This window comes from Perognathus longimembris, chromosome 6 (assembly GCF_023159225.1).
Source record: "Perognathus longimembris pacificus isolate PPM17 chromosome 6, ASM2315922v1, whole genome shotgun sequence".
In the NCBI taxonomy this organism is placed as follows: Eukaryota; Metazoa; Chordata; class Mammalia; order Rodentia; family Heteromyidae; genus Perognathus; species Perognathus longimembris.
In genome coordinates, this window is record NC_063166.1 from 15,447,258 (window position 1) to 15,462,691 (window position 15,434).

Genomic DNA, 15,434 nt, shown 5'->3' on the forward strand with positions numbered 1-15,434 from the left:
CCTTTATTTCACAGAGATTTTTTAAAAAGATTGGGGCTGGGGATATGGCCTAGTGGCAAGAGTGCTTCCCTCTTATACATGAGGCCCTGGGTTCAATTCCCCAGCACCACATATACAGAAAATGGCCAGAAGTGGCGCTGTGGCTCAAGTGGCAGGGTGCTAGCCTTGAGTAAAAAGAAGCCAGGGACACTGCTCAGGCCCTGAGTCCAAGGCCCAGGACTGGCCAAAAAAAAAAAAAAAATAAATAAATAAAATAAAATAAAAATAAAAAGATGTACTAAATTAATACTTGGCTTGAAGGAATGGAAAAAAGCCATTATCCTTAGAAGCAAGGTTTTTTTTTTGGAAAAATTATATCCTGAGACTAATATAAAAATTAGAAAATTTTGCTGGGCACTGGAGGCTCACACCTTTAATCCTAGCTACTCAGGAGGCTGAGATTTGAGGATCACAGTTCCAAGCCCGCCAGGGTAGGGAAGTCCACATGACTCTTACCTCCCATTACTCACCAGAAAACCCAAGTGGAGCTGTGGCTCAAGTGCCAGCGTGCCAGCTTTGCGCACAAAAGTTGAGGGACAGCACCCAGGCACCGTGTTCAAGCCCCACAACCAACACCCTCTCCTTCCCTTTCCCCCTCATAGAAAAGATGGAATGGAGTCTTGGAAAAAAATGACTTAACCTTTGCCCAATCTGGAACATACAGGGCCATTTTATTAGAGTTTAAATAGGGATTTTAAACACAACTTTCTCTGAGAAAATTCTTCGTTAGGCAGCACCTTTCTCAGAGCTGCCTTCATGGCTTCGTTTCGCAAGCTGTAGATGACCGGATTGAGTGTGGGAGGGATCACAGTGTAGAATATGGCGAACATGAGGTCCATAGCGGATGGGGAGTCAGAAGGAGGCCTCAGAAACTCAAAGCCTGCGGTTGAGAGGAAGAAGGTGACCACGAACACATGTGGGAGGCAAGTGGCGAAGACCTTGGTACGGCCCTCGGCGGATGGGATTTTCAGCACGGCTGAGAAGATGCGAACATAGGAGAGCATGATGGAGAGGAGACAGAGAAACGCCATGGAGGTTGTGAAGGCAGCCGTGACAAACTGATGGACGAATTCATAGGAACAGGCTAGCTTCAGCATCTGAGGAACGTCACAGAAGAACTGGTGAATCACACGCTCCCCACAAAGAGGAATAGAGAAGTTCACAGCCGTGTGTGCTAGCCCCGAAAGACCTCCAGCACTCCACGCAGCCATCACCGCCCGGCTGCAGGCCTTTGAATTCATAATGGTCTCATAATGCAGTGGTTGACAGATGGCTGCATACCGGTCGTAATACATCACAGTGAGGGCAATGAAGAAGAACACCTACAGAACACTGACCAAGAGAAATGTAACCGTTGCCCATCAGTGAGTTTGCAATGGACTGGGGGACTGTGACAGAGAGGTCCAAGAGAGAAAGATGCTTCAAGAAGTAATACATGGGAGAATGCAAACGAGGATCCAAGGTAATTATGGTGATGAGGAGGAGGTTGCCTGTTCAAGCCAGCAGGTATATCACCATAAAGAGCAGTGCATATAAAATCTGAAGCCTTCGATCATCAGAAAACCCCATGAGGAGAAATCCTGTCTCTGAAGTCAAGTTGATAATAGTTACTGATGATTCAAAGCTTACTTCTGTGTAAGAAGCCAAAGAAGAACAAGAAAATAATATGTGGTGTTTACGATAACTATTTGTCAATTATCATGGTTTCCTTAGCCTAGAGTTACTGATATTAGGATAAAATCATCAACATTGTGGTTAATCTTGAGTGGTGGGAAAACATATTAGCAAAAAAGCATTTGCAATTCAGAACTCAAAAGTTGAAGTGTGGTCAAAAAGTCCTTAGCATTTTATTTTGAAGCATAGTTTCAGTTGTCAGTGCTGGAAAACTTGATTGAAAAGATGGAAGTGATTTTTTTCTTTCAATAAATCTTTAAAAATGACACTGATACATAATCATCATCATATATATGGTACCTTAGTATTGTAATGATGTGCCAAGCTTCATGCATTAAATGTCTCAAAAGAAGTTACTCATAGGCTCTCAGAAATGGATATAGGAAAATCCTACAGGCAAATATAGGAGAGGTGTCATATTAAAGCACAGTCATATATTTTTCATTTTTTTCCATACTCTTTGTCTTGTACATAAGTTAATCAGAAATGGAGAGAGGAAGGGGAAGCATAGAAATGGTGGGACAAAGGGTGAACCAATTCAACAGTGAAACCCACTAGACACTCTGTTGGAAATGAACTATGTAACTTAGAAGGAGGGAAAGAACTGAGAGAAAATGAGGGAGGAGGTGACACTGTTCAAAAGAAAATGTTCTCATTGCTTGACTTACATAACTCTAACCACTATGTACATCACTTTGGCAATAATTTTTTTTTAAAGATTATGTTTGGTTGGTTGGAATGAACTCTCAAGTGCAACCTTGAAGAGTGAAACATTTCTGAAAATTATAAGATCACGCTGTACTCCACAAATATGTGTAATTATTAGGTGTCCATTACAAATCAAATAAGAATATTTTTAAAAATAATAACATGACACCAAGCATTTAATCCTGACTTGTGATCTTTGAGAGATCTGGAGAGTAAGAACACGTTGTCCTAGAGAATACCACTTAATTTTCAAATCTTTAGAAGGACGCAGAGCTATGTTTTCATTAAATTTATTTCTTAGAAATAACCAACTCATAGATTAAAAACAATCCTACATGCTGGATATAACATAATTGCTGGAGGAGTTATTTTTGAAATGCACTATTATTATAGAATTTTAGTGTGACTGTCAGAATTATTCTAAGTGGTTTTGGCTTATTTATTTGTTTGTTTGTTTGTTGTTGATACTGAGATTTGTGCTCAGGACCTCATATTTTCTACTACTTGAATCATGTCATCAGCATATTTAAAAAATGGACACTTTGAAAGGTAAATTAGTATTATTGTCATTAATTTTCTCAAACTTAGTGAAGATTATTTTTTTCATCTCTGAAACATCATCTTTCCTCCAACCTTGACAAGGAATCTAATTTATAGGAATTAAATAATAGTTACTGAATGGAGTAAACAAGTGTGGTTACAAATCTATATGGACCAAACATAAGCCATCAAGCTATATGAGTTACTCCATCAGATATGGTAGTCTGTTCTGTTTACTAAGCCTTAAACCTTGGGAAAAAGGGTTAAAAACAAACCACATAAACAGGTATCTTATCATTTTTCCTATAATTTATTTTGAGGAAATCATTGACACAAACTTACGGAGATTTTCTACAAAGAATATTCTTAGGGCTAGATGAGGCCTACGTTCATAACCTCTAGCCCTGTCTCCAATTAACACAGTATGGCAACAGGGTTGAGAGAAAAATAGGGCTTTCTTTTCTCTCACTTTTCTAAATTTTGTGGCATGTACAATGAATGCTTGATTGCATTCTACTCCTTTACCCCTTCATTCATCTATGCCTCTCCCCTTGAATCCCCCTTGGATGTATCCTTTTCCCAGTGCTGATTTTGCTGGTCTTTGACCTAGTCTTGCAACACATTTATACTGTCTGAGATATGCATGGAATCTATCAGTTATACTTATACCTCAAAACATTAAACCCTCAAAAATTAAATCCTTAAAGAAATAACAACACAATTGATAAATGAGCTACTGACTTAAAGGCTTTTCAGAAGAAGGAGAATGGCCAATAGACACCTGAAGAAATGTTCAATATCTCTCACCATAAAGGAAATACAAATCAAAACAACACTGAGATTCTACCTCATCCCAGTTAGAATAGCCACTATCAAGAAAACAAACAACAAATGCTGGCAAGGATGCAGCCAAAAGGGAACTCTAATGCACTGTTGGTGGGTTAGAAAGCTCTGGAAAACAATATGGAGATTCCTCAAAAAACTAAATATAGAAGTACCTGTGATTCAGCAATTCCACTCCTGGGCATTTATCCTATAAAACATAAACAAGGTTACAGAAAGCCACCAGCACAACCATTTTCATTGCAGCATCACCATAGCCAAGATACGGAATCAGCCCAGATGTCCCTCAATGGATGAATGGATGAAGAGAAGTAGTATATACACCAAATGGAATTTTACTCATTCATTGGAAAGAATGATATTTACCATTTGTAAGGTAATAAAAATACTTGAGTTATATTATGTGAAGTAAGCCAGACCCAGAGACAGAAAAGTTGCACGCTTTCCCTCATTTGTGGTAAATAGAATGTACCTATAAGTAAACATGTTGGGTGATATGCAAGTGTCTATAAAACATTTCTGAACTTTGTCCTCCTATTTTTGAACTCTCATGTCAAAACTATTTTCTTGAAAACACATGTACTTTCAGTAATCTGGCTCTTCTAATATATTATATAAACTTCTCTGAAGAAATTGAAATTATTATACAAATCTTCTCTCAACAGTTTTCTCCTTGTTTCTTGGGAGGAGGCTTTGCCATTCACTTCAATGAGCAAACATAGATCAGTCCCTCGATTTCCTACCTAGACACAAACGAAATTATTACGACTACTACTTCTTCTTCTCTCTCTCTGTCTCTCTCATGCACTTTGTTTCTATGTGTATGTGTGTATACATGTGTGTATAAAATGCCATGCCAAATTACATGTTTAATCATATTCATTTACTGAGATTATTTTTTTAAATTAATCAATATATATTGAACCTAGCAATTGTTCTAATGAGACTGTCTAAATGGAGTACAATACTTTAAACCAATTGAATATTTTAGCAGATATGTCAAATAGTCCAAAACTGAATAAGATCATACCTCATAAAGTTCAAGGATACCTTGAAGAAAAAAGGGTTAATTCCGATCCCTCATACTAATACATGAAATAGAGTATCTGCTACTCATGTAAAACTTTGTGTTTTGGAAACTCATTCTTTCCATTCTCTTTGCTGTGAACTCTCTGTGTGTTGTCCTCAATGGGAATTCTCTCTATGATTTTTCACTTGGCAGTAACAGTCATAAATAGAAGAAACTTTCTTATTTGATTTATGTATTTGTGTGTGTGTGTGTGTGTGTGTGTGTGTTTTACCAGTATACACGGTTTCCAATATACTCAGCTAAGATTACAGAGATAGTGTAGGTACAAACACAGGAAGGTGATACAAGAACATCATCAATAATAGAAGCTACAGATACACATGGGACGTTGAAAGTAGTTACAACTGTGATATAACAATTGTTTCCATAACATCTAGTTCATTTCACTTAGCATCGTCTTATGTGTTCATAAGGGTATAGCTATTGGGCCTTGTGATGCTCTGCTATGAATTGCCTAAATCTGTACTAATTATTCCCAATAAGGGAGACCATAGAGTCCATGTTTCTTTGGGTCTGGCTCACTTCACTTAGTATAATTTTTTCCAAGTCCTTCCATTTTCTTACAAATGGGAAAATGTCATTCTTTCTGATAGAGGCATAAAATTCCATTGTGTATATGTACCACATTTTCCTGATCCATTCGTCTACTGAGGGGCATCTGGGTTGGTTCCAGATTCTCACTATGACAAATTGTGCTGCGATGAGCATTGTTGTGCTGGTGGCATTACTGTGATTTTGTTTGTGGTCTTTTGGATAGATACCCAAAAGTGGGGCTGCTGGGTCATAGAGGAGTTCTATATTTAGCCTTTTGAGGAATCTCCATACTGCTTGCCAGAGTGGCTGAACCAGTTTACATTCCCACCAACAATGAAGTAGGGTTCCCTTTTGCCCACATCCCCTCCAACAATTGTTATTATTATTTTTCTTGATATATGACATTCTTACTGGGGTGAGATGGAATCTCAATGTTGTTTTGATTTGCATTTCTTTTATGGCCAGTGATGTAGAGCATTTTTTCATATGTCTCTTGGCCATTCTCATTTCCTCATCAGAGAAGTCTCTTTGTAAGTCTTTAGAGCACTTGCTGAGGGGGCTATAGGTTCTTTGAGGTTTTTTTTTGGAAGAAGGTAATTTTTTTAGTTCTGCATATATTTTCGATATGAGGCCTTTGTCCGTTGAATGGCCAGTAAAGCTTTTCTCCCAGTCGGTGGGCTTTCTGTTTATCTTACGAGCTATGTCCTTTGCCGTGCAGAAGCTCTGCAGTTTGATGCAGTCCCATTTGTCCAAACTTTCTTTGATTTGTAGCCTTTCTGGGTCTTTGTTAAAGAAGTTCCGTCCTGCGCCAAGGAGCCCAAGTGTTTCTCCTACTTCTTCCTTTAGTGTTTTCAGGGTGTCTATTTTGATTTCTAGGTCTTTGATCCATTTGGAATTGATTTTGGTGCAGGGTGATATATAAGGATCTAGTTTTAGTTTGTTGCATGTGTTGAGCCAGTTTTGTCAGCACCATTTGTTAAAGAGGCTATCTTTCTTCCATACTATTGTTTTAGCTCCTTTATCAAAGATTAAGTAGGCGTAGTTCTGTGGGTTCATTTCTGGGTCTTCAATTCTGTTCCATTGGTCTTCAGGCCTGTTCCGGTGCCAGTAACAAGATGTTTTATTACTATAGCTTTATAATACAGCTTGAAGTTGGGTATTGTAATTCCTCCAGCACTGATCTTTCTGCTTAGGATTGTTTTTGCTATTCTAGATCTTTTATTGTTCCATATGAATTTCTGGATTGCTTCCTCTATTTCATTAAAAAATGGTGTTGGGATATTAATGGGTATTGCATTGAATTTGTAGATAGCCTTTGGCAATATTGCCATTTTGATTATATTAATCCTCCCAATCCAGGAGCATGGGAGGTTTTTCCATTTCCTTAGTTCAGCCTTAATTTTGTTTTTAAAGTTCTCATCATAGCGGTCTTTCACTTCTTTGGTTAAGGTTATTCCTAGATATTTTATGTTTTTGGGGGCTATTGAAAAAGGAGTTGCTTTCCTGATTTCAGCCTCGGTCTTCGGGTCATTAGCATAGAGAAAGGCCTTTGATTTTTGAAGGTTTATTTTATATCCTGCAACTTTGCCAAAGTTTTGGTTCAGTTCTAGTAGCTTGGGGGTAGAGTCTATGGGATTCTTTAGGTATAGGATCATGTCATCTGCGAAGAGAGAAAGTTTAACTTCATCTTTTCCTATTTGTATCCCCTTTATATTTTCTTCTTGCCTAATTGCTCTGGTTAGGAATTCTAGTACTATGTTGAAGAGCAGGGGAGAGAGTGGACATCCCTGCGTTGTTCCTGATTTTAAAGGGAATGGCTTTAGTTTTTCACCATTTAGAGTTATGCTTGCTGTTGGCTTGTCATAAACTGCCTTGATTATATTCAGGAATGTTCCCTGAAATTACTGAGATTATTTTAATGGTGTTAAAATGCATAATATATAACTATATTATTTAATATATAGATTATACTTCTCATTCACTTAAAAGACATAGAGAACCCCTTGTTTCACACTTAGTACATATTTAGTCTCCATTCTTTTTATTGCTGTAGTTCCACACATCTATGATTCTCTGCAACCCCTTCCTTTTCTCAAATATATAACATTATTCTGACATTTTTCTTTTAGAACACCTCTGTTCTTTTGTCTCTACACCCCTTGTTATTGTATGTTTTCTTTTCTTTGTGATTGTCCTTTCTTAGTCTCTGAATCCAGGTCCTTTTCTGATCATCTGCTGAAAATGGTCTCCAACTCCCCCCCCATACCTTTATTTTGTCAATTTTTTTTTTTCTGAAATGAGTCCAATTAATGGAGGCAGCTAATCCAGCTTTCTTCATGTTTTCTTAGTTCACTAAATGTATGGTAGTTAAAGCACTACCACTGTTTATATTTTGATCATAACTCATCTTTTCTCCCAACTACCTCTTTGTCACTGATACCTGTTCCTAAGAAGGCACGCTACCTCTGTCTTCTGTATACGCAATCAAATGTCAATCTTTTGTCTGTTAATTGTGTTTTACACTTATTAACTCTTGTCATCTGTAGATTAGCTCAAACCTTCATCTCTGGAAACATTTCATTCTTCAGCTATATGTAACTCCAATCCAACTTCCATGCTAATGCTAGAATGATGAATGATACAAGTCACATCTTACAAAATCATTCATTTTATTTCTTAATCTTCTGGTTGACTTTATTATAAAATGATGTCCAAAAATAAATCCTAGGATACTAAACAGAATCTTGCACAAGGTGTTATAAAACTACCTCTCCAGGAGTATCTCTCATTGTGACTTCTTCTATTCCATGTAATATGCCATGTTTAATAATGAGGAATTACTGAGAATAATCTAAATGAATAAATAATATTATAAGGCTGCTATTGGTTTTAAACAATCATACTATTTCTTTTGCTTAGAATTTCTCCTGTTAGATGCCCTACTCATTTTCTTTCCAAATATTTCATTGTCTTTAAAAAGTAATATTATTTCTTCTCACTTAAAATTTCCTAAAAAAAATTGCGAGCCCAAATAGAACTGAACTCAGATTGTACTGGAACTCAGATTGTATCCATTAAGATATATTATAATTTATTTAACTTTATTATTCTCCCTTTTTGTGTATATTTTCCAGCCTACTTAAACTATTGTTAATTTTATAAAGAGAAATTCCATATCTCACTTAGAATTTTATAGCTGATTGGCATAGTCACTGACATTAAACAGGCACTATTTAAATATTAGATGAAATTCAAAAAAATTTAAAGACTTTTAACTCACCAATATTGATCTTAGAAGAAACAGATCTTAGTGCTTGATATTGAGTATGTTTTCTAGAATCTAGCAATAAACTTTTTATCTAAGGATAGGAGCAAGGTGTTTTCATAGGGAACATAGATTAGGGACAGTTTAACTAAGTCCATGATACCTACAATGAAGCCAGAGCTGCCCAGGCACTAGGGAACAACTTATTAAACAAAGCTGGTGCTTTAGGTAAACATTTTGAGTTCCAAGCATGTGATTTTATTGGGCTCTCCCTCAAGGAATAGCCTCAGTGGAAAGTCACTAATTAATAATGTGGTTTTATAAATCCTTACAGTTCTGTGTTTCATGTAGGGAAAATGAGTATTGTCCATAACTTGTTTTCTTGTGATTAAATTCACAGATTTCTGCAATAAGTAGTATTTTTTTCTTCTTTATTGTCAAAGTACAGAGGGGTTACAGTTTCATATGTAAAGCAAGTACATTTCTTATCCAACTGGTTACCTCCTACTTATTTCCCCCCCTCCCCAGTTCCCACCTCCTCCCACAAGGAATATTTTTAAAAATTTGCTTTGGAGGAAAATGTTTTGAGAGAACCCAGGGATTTGTGAGCTTCATAATAGTGTCCATCGGAGTCACAATCCTGCCTGTGTTATTTTCCTTAATAATTTCAGTTTAATTGGTCATCAATTAATACAATGCATGCTTTTATAGGCCTATATAATAAGAGATGATATTTGGTAAAATTATTTGTTTACCAGAACTCATACTCATAGAATCAGAGAATCTTAGAATTAAACATTCATAGCTTTAAGCTATATATAAAAACTGTATTTCTAAAAAAGTAAAGTTTGGAAAAATTGCCTTTATGAGTAACTTTTATTAAAACACAAATGGATTCAAAGCATAGTCTATGGTTATGGAAAATACATTATCATATTATGATAAGAACCCTCAATAGGAGATCAAGTCTTAGCAATGAAAGCAATTAAATTTTTAAAAGTCATCTAGATACTTGATTATCAAAAATTGAATATATTGGGCTGGGGATATGGTCTAGTGGCAAGAGTGCCTGCCTCATATACATGAGGCCCTGAGTTCGATTCCCCAGCAACACATATACAGAAAATGGCCAGAAATGGTGCTGTGGCTCAAGTGGCAGAGTGCTATAGTGCCTTGAGCAAAAAGAAGCCAGGGACAGTGCTCAGGCCCTGAGTCCAAGCCCCAGGACTGAAAAAAAAAATTGAATATAGACCCACACCTTTACATTTGTTTTAGTCCATTTTGAGTTTATGTTATAAGCAATGGGAGACAAGTCTAGATGTGCAGATCATAGAGGTAAGTGAGGTAAGCCAGATACAGAAAGGCACATATGGCCTCACACTAGTGGAATTTCAAAAATCTTATCTTATGATGTGAGTAGAATTTTGATTGTTAGAGGGTGTGAAGTGTAGATGAAAAAAGATTACAAATGGGTACTAAGTTATAGTTAGAAGTAAGAATTTATTGTGATCTATTCCATAATAGGGTGACTATAAATAGCAATCACCTGCTGTATATCTTAGGAGTTATAATATTTGTAATCCCAGGAAAAAAGAGAAAGGGGAGATGATTATTTGAAGCCAAATTAGAGAAAAGGTTGAGATCACATTCTTCCCATCCCCAAAGCTGGGCATGGTGGTATATGCCTATAATCTTACATAGGTAGTAAGCATGGGTAGGAGGATTTCAATCTGACACTAGCCACAGGAAAACATGTGACAACCTTTTTCCTCCCACAGAAAAGTCTAGTGAAAGGGGTCTTAAGTGGTAGATTACTTACTTAATAAGCCTGAGATCCTAAGCTTAAGTCTTGCCACCAAAAGAAATGGTGAGTATTTGAGAAGGCATTTATTTAAACATCAGAATCTGTACATGCATCAAACATTACCTAAACTTTTGTTTTTATGCATTAGTCAACATTTAAATTTAAAAATGGTTTTAAAAATTGGGCTCAATGGTAAAGAATGCCTGGAAGAAGAGCCCTGTGTTTGATCAGTTTCACTAGAGAGACAGACAGTCTGACAGAAAGACAGACACAGAGAGAGACAGAGAGACAAAGACAGAGACAGAAAGACAGGGGATTATAAAGGCATGATATGATTTTTCTGGATTATTAATTCTGTTACATTTGGAACATTTTTTTAAAAAGCCAGTGTCATATAGTTTTAGTTACTTCTGTTTGGTAGTAGGCTTGAAAGCCAGGGCATGCAATGCCTTCAGCTTTATTCTTTTTGTTGAGCATTGTTCTGGCTATTCAGGGTCTATTTGGTTCATTGTGAATTTTAGGATTTTTTTTTCTCTTACTGTGAAGAATGTGACTGATATTTTGACAGGAATTGTAGTGACTCTATAAGTTTTTTTGTGTAGTATGGGAACTTAGCAATGTTTATTTTCTTTGACCAATATTCTATAGTATTCATTGTGGAATTCTTTTCTTTTTTTTCATTGTGGAATTCTTACATCCCTTTTGTTAAATGTATTCTGAGATATATTTATACATTATATGTAATTTTTAATTTTAATTCTTTATAAATATATTATATATTATGTAAGTATTATATACACTGTGCTATTAAGAATGGGTTACTTTTTATCTTTTCAAAACAGCTGTATATTGACACATAGGAAAGCTATTGATTGTTTTATGTTAGCTTTGGAACTTCATTGAATTCTTCTTTAGTCCTAACAATTTTTGGAGGATTCTATATGATTTTCAATAAATATGACAATTTCCTCTGCAAGCATGTGTAATTTGACTTCCTTCTATCTAATTGAATGCTGAATTTTTGCTTTCTTTTATTTTCATGGTAGAAACGTTTCCTTATATTGACCTGGGCAAGGAATTTTTGGATAAGATTAGAAGACATACAGATAAAGAAAGCAAAAATATGCAAATGATATTATGTAAAGTCAGTTCTTTCTGACGTAAAACTAAAACACTTCTGCACAGCAAAGAAAGCAATCAGCAAAAGAAGAGACAAACTACAAAATGAGACTGTAAGAGAAAAGTTTATTCCCTAACTGCTGGCCTGTGGTGGAGATGATGCATGGCGGGAGAAAGGCTGAACCACAGCCTGCCCATTCCTTATCCAGGGCAGGGGCAGGGGAGGTGTGGCTAGGTGGATTCAGATGAGACCTCAGAGAAGGGGGAGGTAACTACTTCTAGGTGTAGCAATTACCTACTTAACTTGCAGGTACTGGGGAGAGACTGAAAGGGGGTGGGGACATCTGCATGAAGCTCTCCTGGTGGCAGACCTTACAGAGACCTATCTGATAACTTTTCACTGGAGATAGGGTTAATATGTTGACTGTATACTGAAGTGAAAAGATTTTTTTTCTTTTTGTCAGTCCTGAGGCTTGAATACAGGGCCTGGACACTGTCCCTGAGCATCTTTTGCTCCAAGCTATTACTCTACCATTTGAGCCACAGCGCTACTTCTGGCCTTTTCTGTTTATGTGGTAAGTACTGAAGTACCCAGGGCTTCATGTATGCTAGGCAAGGACTCTACCACTAGGCCACATCCCTAGCCCAAGCGAAAAGATTTTAATAACAGAAAAGGTGGAGTAGCTTGAAATGATCAAAGCAACAAGTACACACAAAAATGTTCAAGATAACAAATCAATCAGAGACATGCAGATTGAGAGGATGGTGAAATGTTGTTCATGTTTTTCCACGTTTATTCTAATATAAAATAATAGTTTCAATATTAATTTCCTTTGAATTTGGTCTGGGCTTCTAAATAAGTTTAATACAAAAATGTGTAGCATTTTGTTTTGTGTTTTAAAATACACTGCAACTGAAAACTGCACTGCTTGAATAGAATAAGTCAGTACAGAAAAACATTTTATTAATTCACATTAGGATATATTTTATTTCCTATTGATATGAGTCCCAAGAGGGAATGAGTCATGTATTAGCAGACACACCGTGATAACAAATACAACAAGAGTACTTTTTCAGATTATACTAAAATTGAGGAAATGGAAATTTTTTCCCTTGTATAATCTAGGATTTGCAAATATATTTCCAGAGGTCTTTTCTTGATACTTCAGCTTCATCTCTCTTACCATTTGGAGCCACAAAGAAGAATTTTGCTCCATAGACTTCGCTGACGGGAAAATAACCCTTGCAATTATTGGACAGAGGACAGGAAATGGTTACAAGAATCTTTAGGAAAAGTGTTGCCTGCTCCAAGTCCAGTTGGGCCTATTTATCAAACAGTATGTCCACAATGTGGTACTAAGAAGAGGATACAGACACAGATATTATATGGGTTGAGAAGGACTTGCGTTGAAGGATGTGCTATTCTGGTGAGACATTCAAAATAGGATCCATTTGAGGAAATGAAAGCTCATGTGGTTGGGATTAATTAGTGTCAGAAGAAGAAGTGAAGTTTCAGAAATGGTTGAATAATCTGAGGAAAAGCCCAAGTTACATTTATGTCTGGGGAGAAATGGAGACATTCATTTAAAATATATTGTGTGTCATAATTGCAATTTGATAGAGAACTTCATTGGGGGAGATATTTTAAATATGCTTTGTACTAGATCATATTTTCAATATTTGAAATTGCAATATTTCATAATTTTTGGCAGTGTTGAACTCCGGTAAATAATTAGTATTTCATTCACATACTTATTAGAATAAAATCTCAGCATTCACACCACTAACATATTTATTTATTTCCCCAAATTAAAAATTCTAATAAAACACACTTGAGGGTATTAAAAATTTTCATATTTTTCAAGACTTCCAGTCATACATTATGAAGAGACTGCAATCCATTACTTTGGAATAACTACAGAGAACTAAAATAAATAAATGATTAGATACACTTACAGACCATTTTAACTCTGGGAAGTTATATTTCTAAAAGAAATTTTAGGGACACATATTAAAGTGTGATAATAATTTGAAGCTAGTGATTATTTGTGGTTTTATAAACCATCAAAGAGAAACTTATTAAGAATGATATTTTATTATTGATTTTTTCCTTTTGGGACACAGGTACAGTTTTAATTATTAAATTTACTATAACAGAGAAATAATCAAAAGCATGTTCAAATATAATCTAGTTTGTCTTCCCACACTCACAAACACACACACACAGACACACATACACATACATACACACAAAACTTTTAATTAAGGCAAATGTCAATATGTACATTTGGCAACAAGACAACTATAATCAATGGAAACAAATTATTATTCCATGAAGACACACAACTTGTACACCAGTCTGGACTATGTAGATGGGGCATTTATGATGAGTATGATGTTTACATTTCATTTCAGACGATGATACTGACTTTTTCTAAGCTTATTTTCTCCTGTCTAGAAACATTAAGCTAATATGGATGTTTTTTCCACTGGTTTATGGCAAAGGGCTATGAAACTTTCCACTGAGGGGGAAGGGATATGGCATGCTCTTAAGTGGAAAAGTGATGTCTAGATGTTGCCAAGTGTTGCTTGCTTTTCGTTGGTCCACTCGTGGACTTCGTGCCAATGGAAGCTTGGTTTCCTCAACAGTTCCATATCCAACATTTTTCTTTGAAGGGTGAATGCATTCATCCATCTTTACAGATATCATCGTGTCTTCACCCAAAACGCCTTAGTCAGTGCTCTTCTCAGGGCAGCCTTCACATCCTTGTTTCTCAACGTATAGATAAATGGGTTGAGGGTAGGTGTGACAATGCCATAGAAGAGAGCCATGATCTTACCCCTGTCACGAGAATGACTAGAGGGAGGTTGGACATACATACTAATGGCTGTAAAGTAGAAAGGAAGACCACAAGTAAATGTGAAGCCCAGGTATTAAAGGCCTTCCAGCGACTCTCAGCAGAGCGGATTTTCATCACTGCCTGACCAATAAACACATACCTAAAGATGTCAGAAATTTTTTCAAGAGCTTGGAAGGTTCTTTAATTACATAAATATACAAATAACAACATTTCTTAATTAAAAGGTTATCAATTCATGTCCCGTGTGTAATAAATGTACATAAATCAAATAATAGGGTTTGTAAATCTTGCTCATTTTCAGTGATCTATACTCCTTCTCATGTTAAAATTAGAAGTCTTGGTTCTCTAATGCAATTTGAAGACTGTAAGTCTTGTCGTAATTCCCATAGTCTTTCCTCCTTCCTCATTCAAGATTTGAAAACTCACTGCTTGTCTTCTAGGTGTGTAGGTAACTATGGAAGGTTGTCATAACATCTGACATCTCTTCTAGAATCACACAGACTTTAACAACATTGTTTTCCCAGAGAACAGGGCCACTTAAGGCTATTCAGGGAAGGTATAGGGTGGCGTCTTTCCAAACACATACAGGCTAAATGAAAAAAAGAAATCATTTTCTCATTTCCTCCGACAGCTGAAACTGGGATCGTTGAAATTTCCATATGAAGGCAGAGTGCATTGGGAAACCTGTGCTTCTGTTGCCCGTAGCTCAAGGTTGTGGAAAATTTAAAGGACACACGAACTGTCTAGAGAATTGTGAAGATTCAGGGCGCATGCGCACACTCACAAGTTCCCATGCAGAAGGTCTCAGGTGGAGCTGGAGAGGAAGCCCAGAGCCTGCCAGGCTCTCAGGTGCTGCCTGGGCTGCGGGTCTGAGCTCCACATGAGAAGCAGCACCTTGCCAGCTGAGTCGTGCACTTCGGAAAGTCCAACAGGAAAACTTGAATGAGTTTCAAGTAA

At 36.5% G+C, this 15,434-nt stretch overlaps 1 pseudogene; it reads right to left on the minus strand.

Moving 5' to 3' along the window:
• Positions 1–713: 713 nt before the first annotated feature.
• Positions 714–14,326, minus strand: LOC125353569 (annotated as a pseudogene).
• Between the last annotated feature and the right edge of the window lie 1,108 nt (positions 14,327–15,434).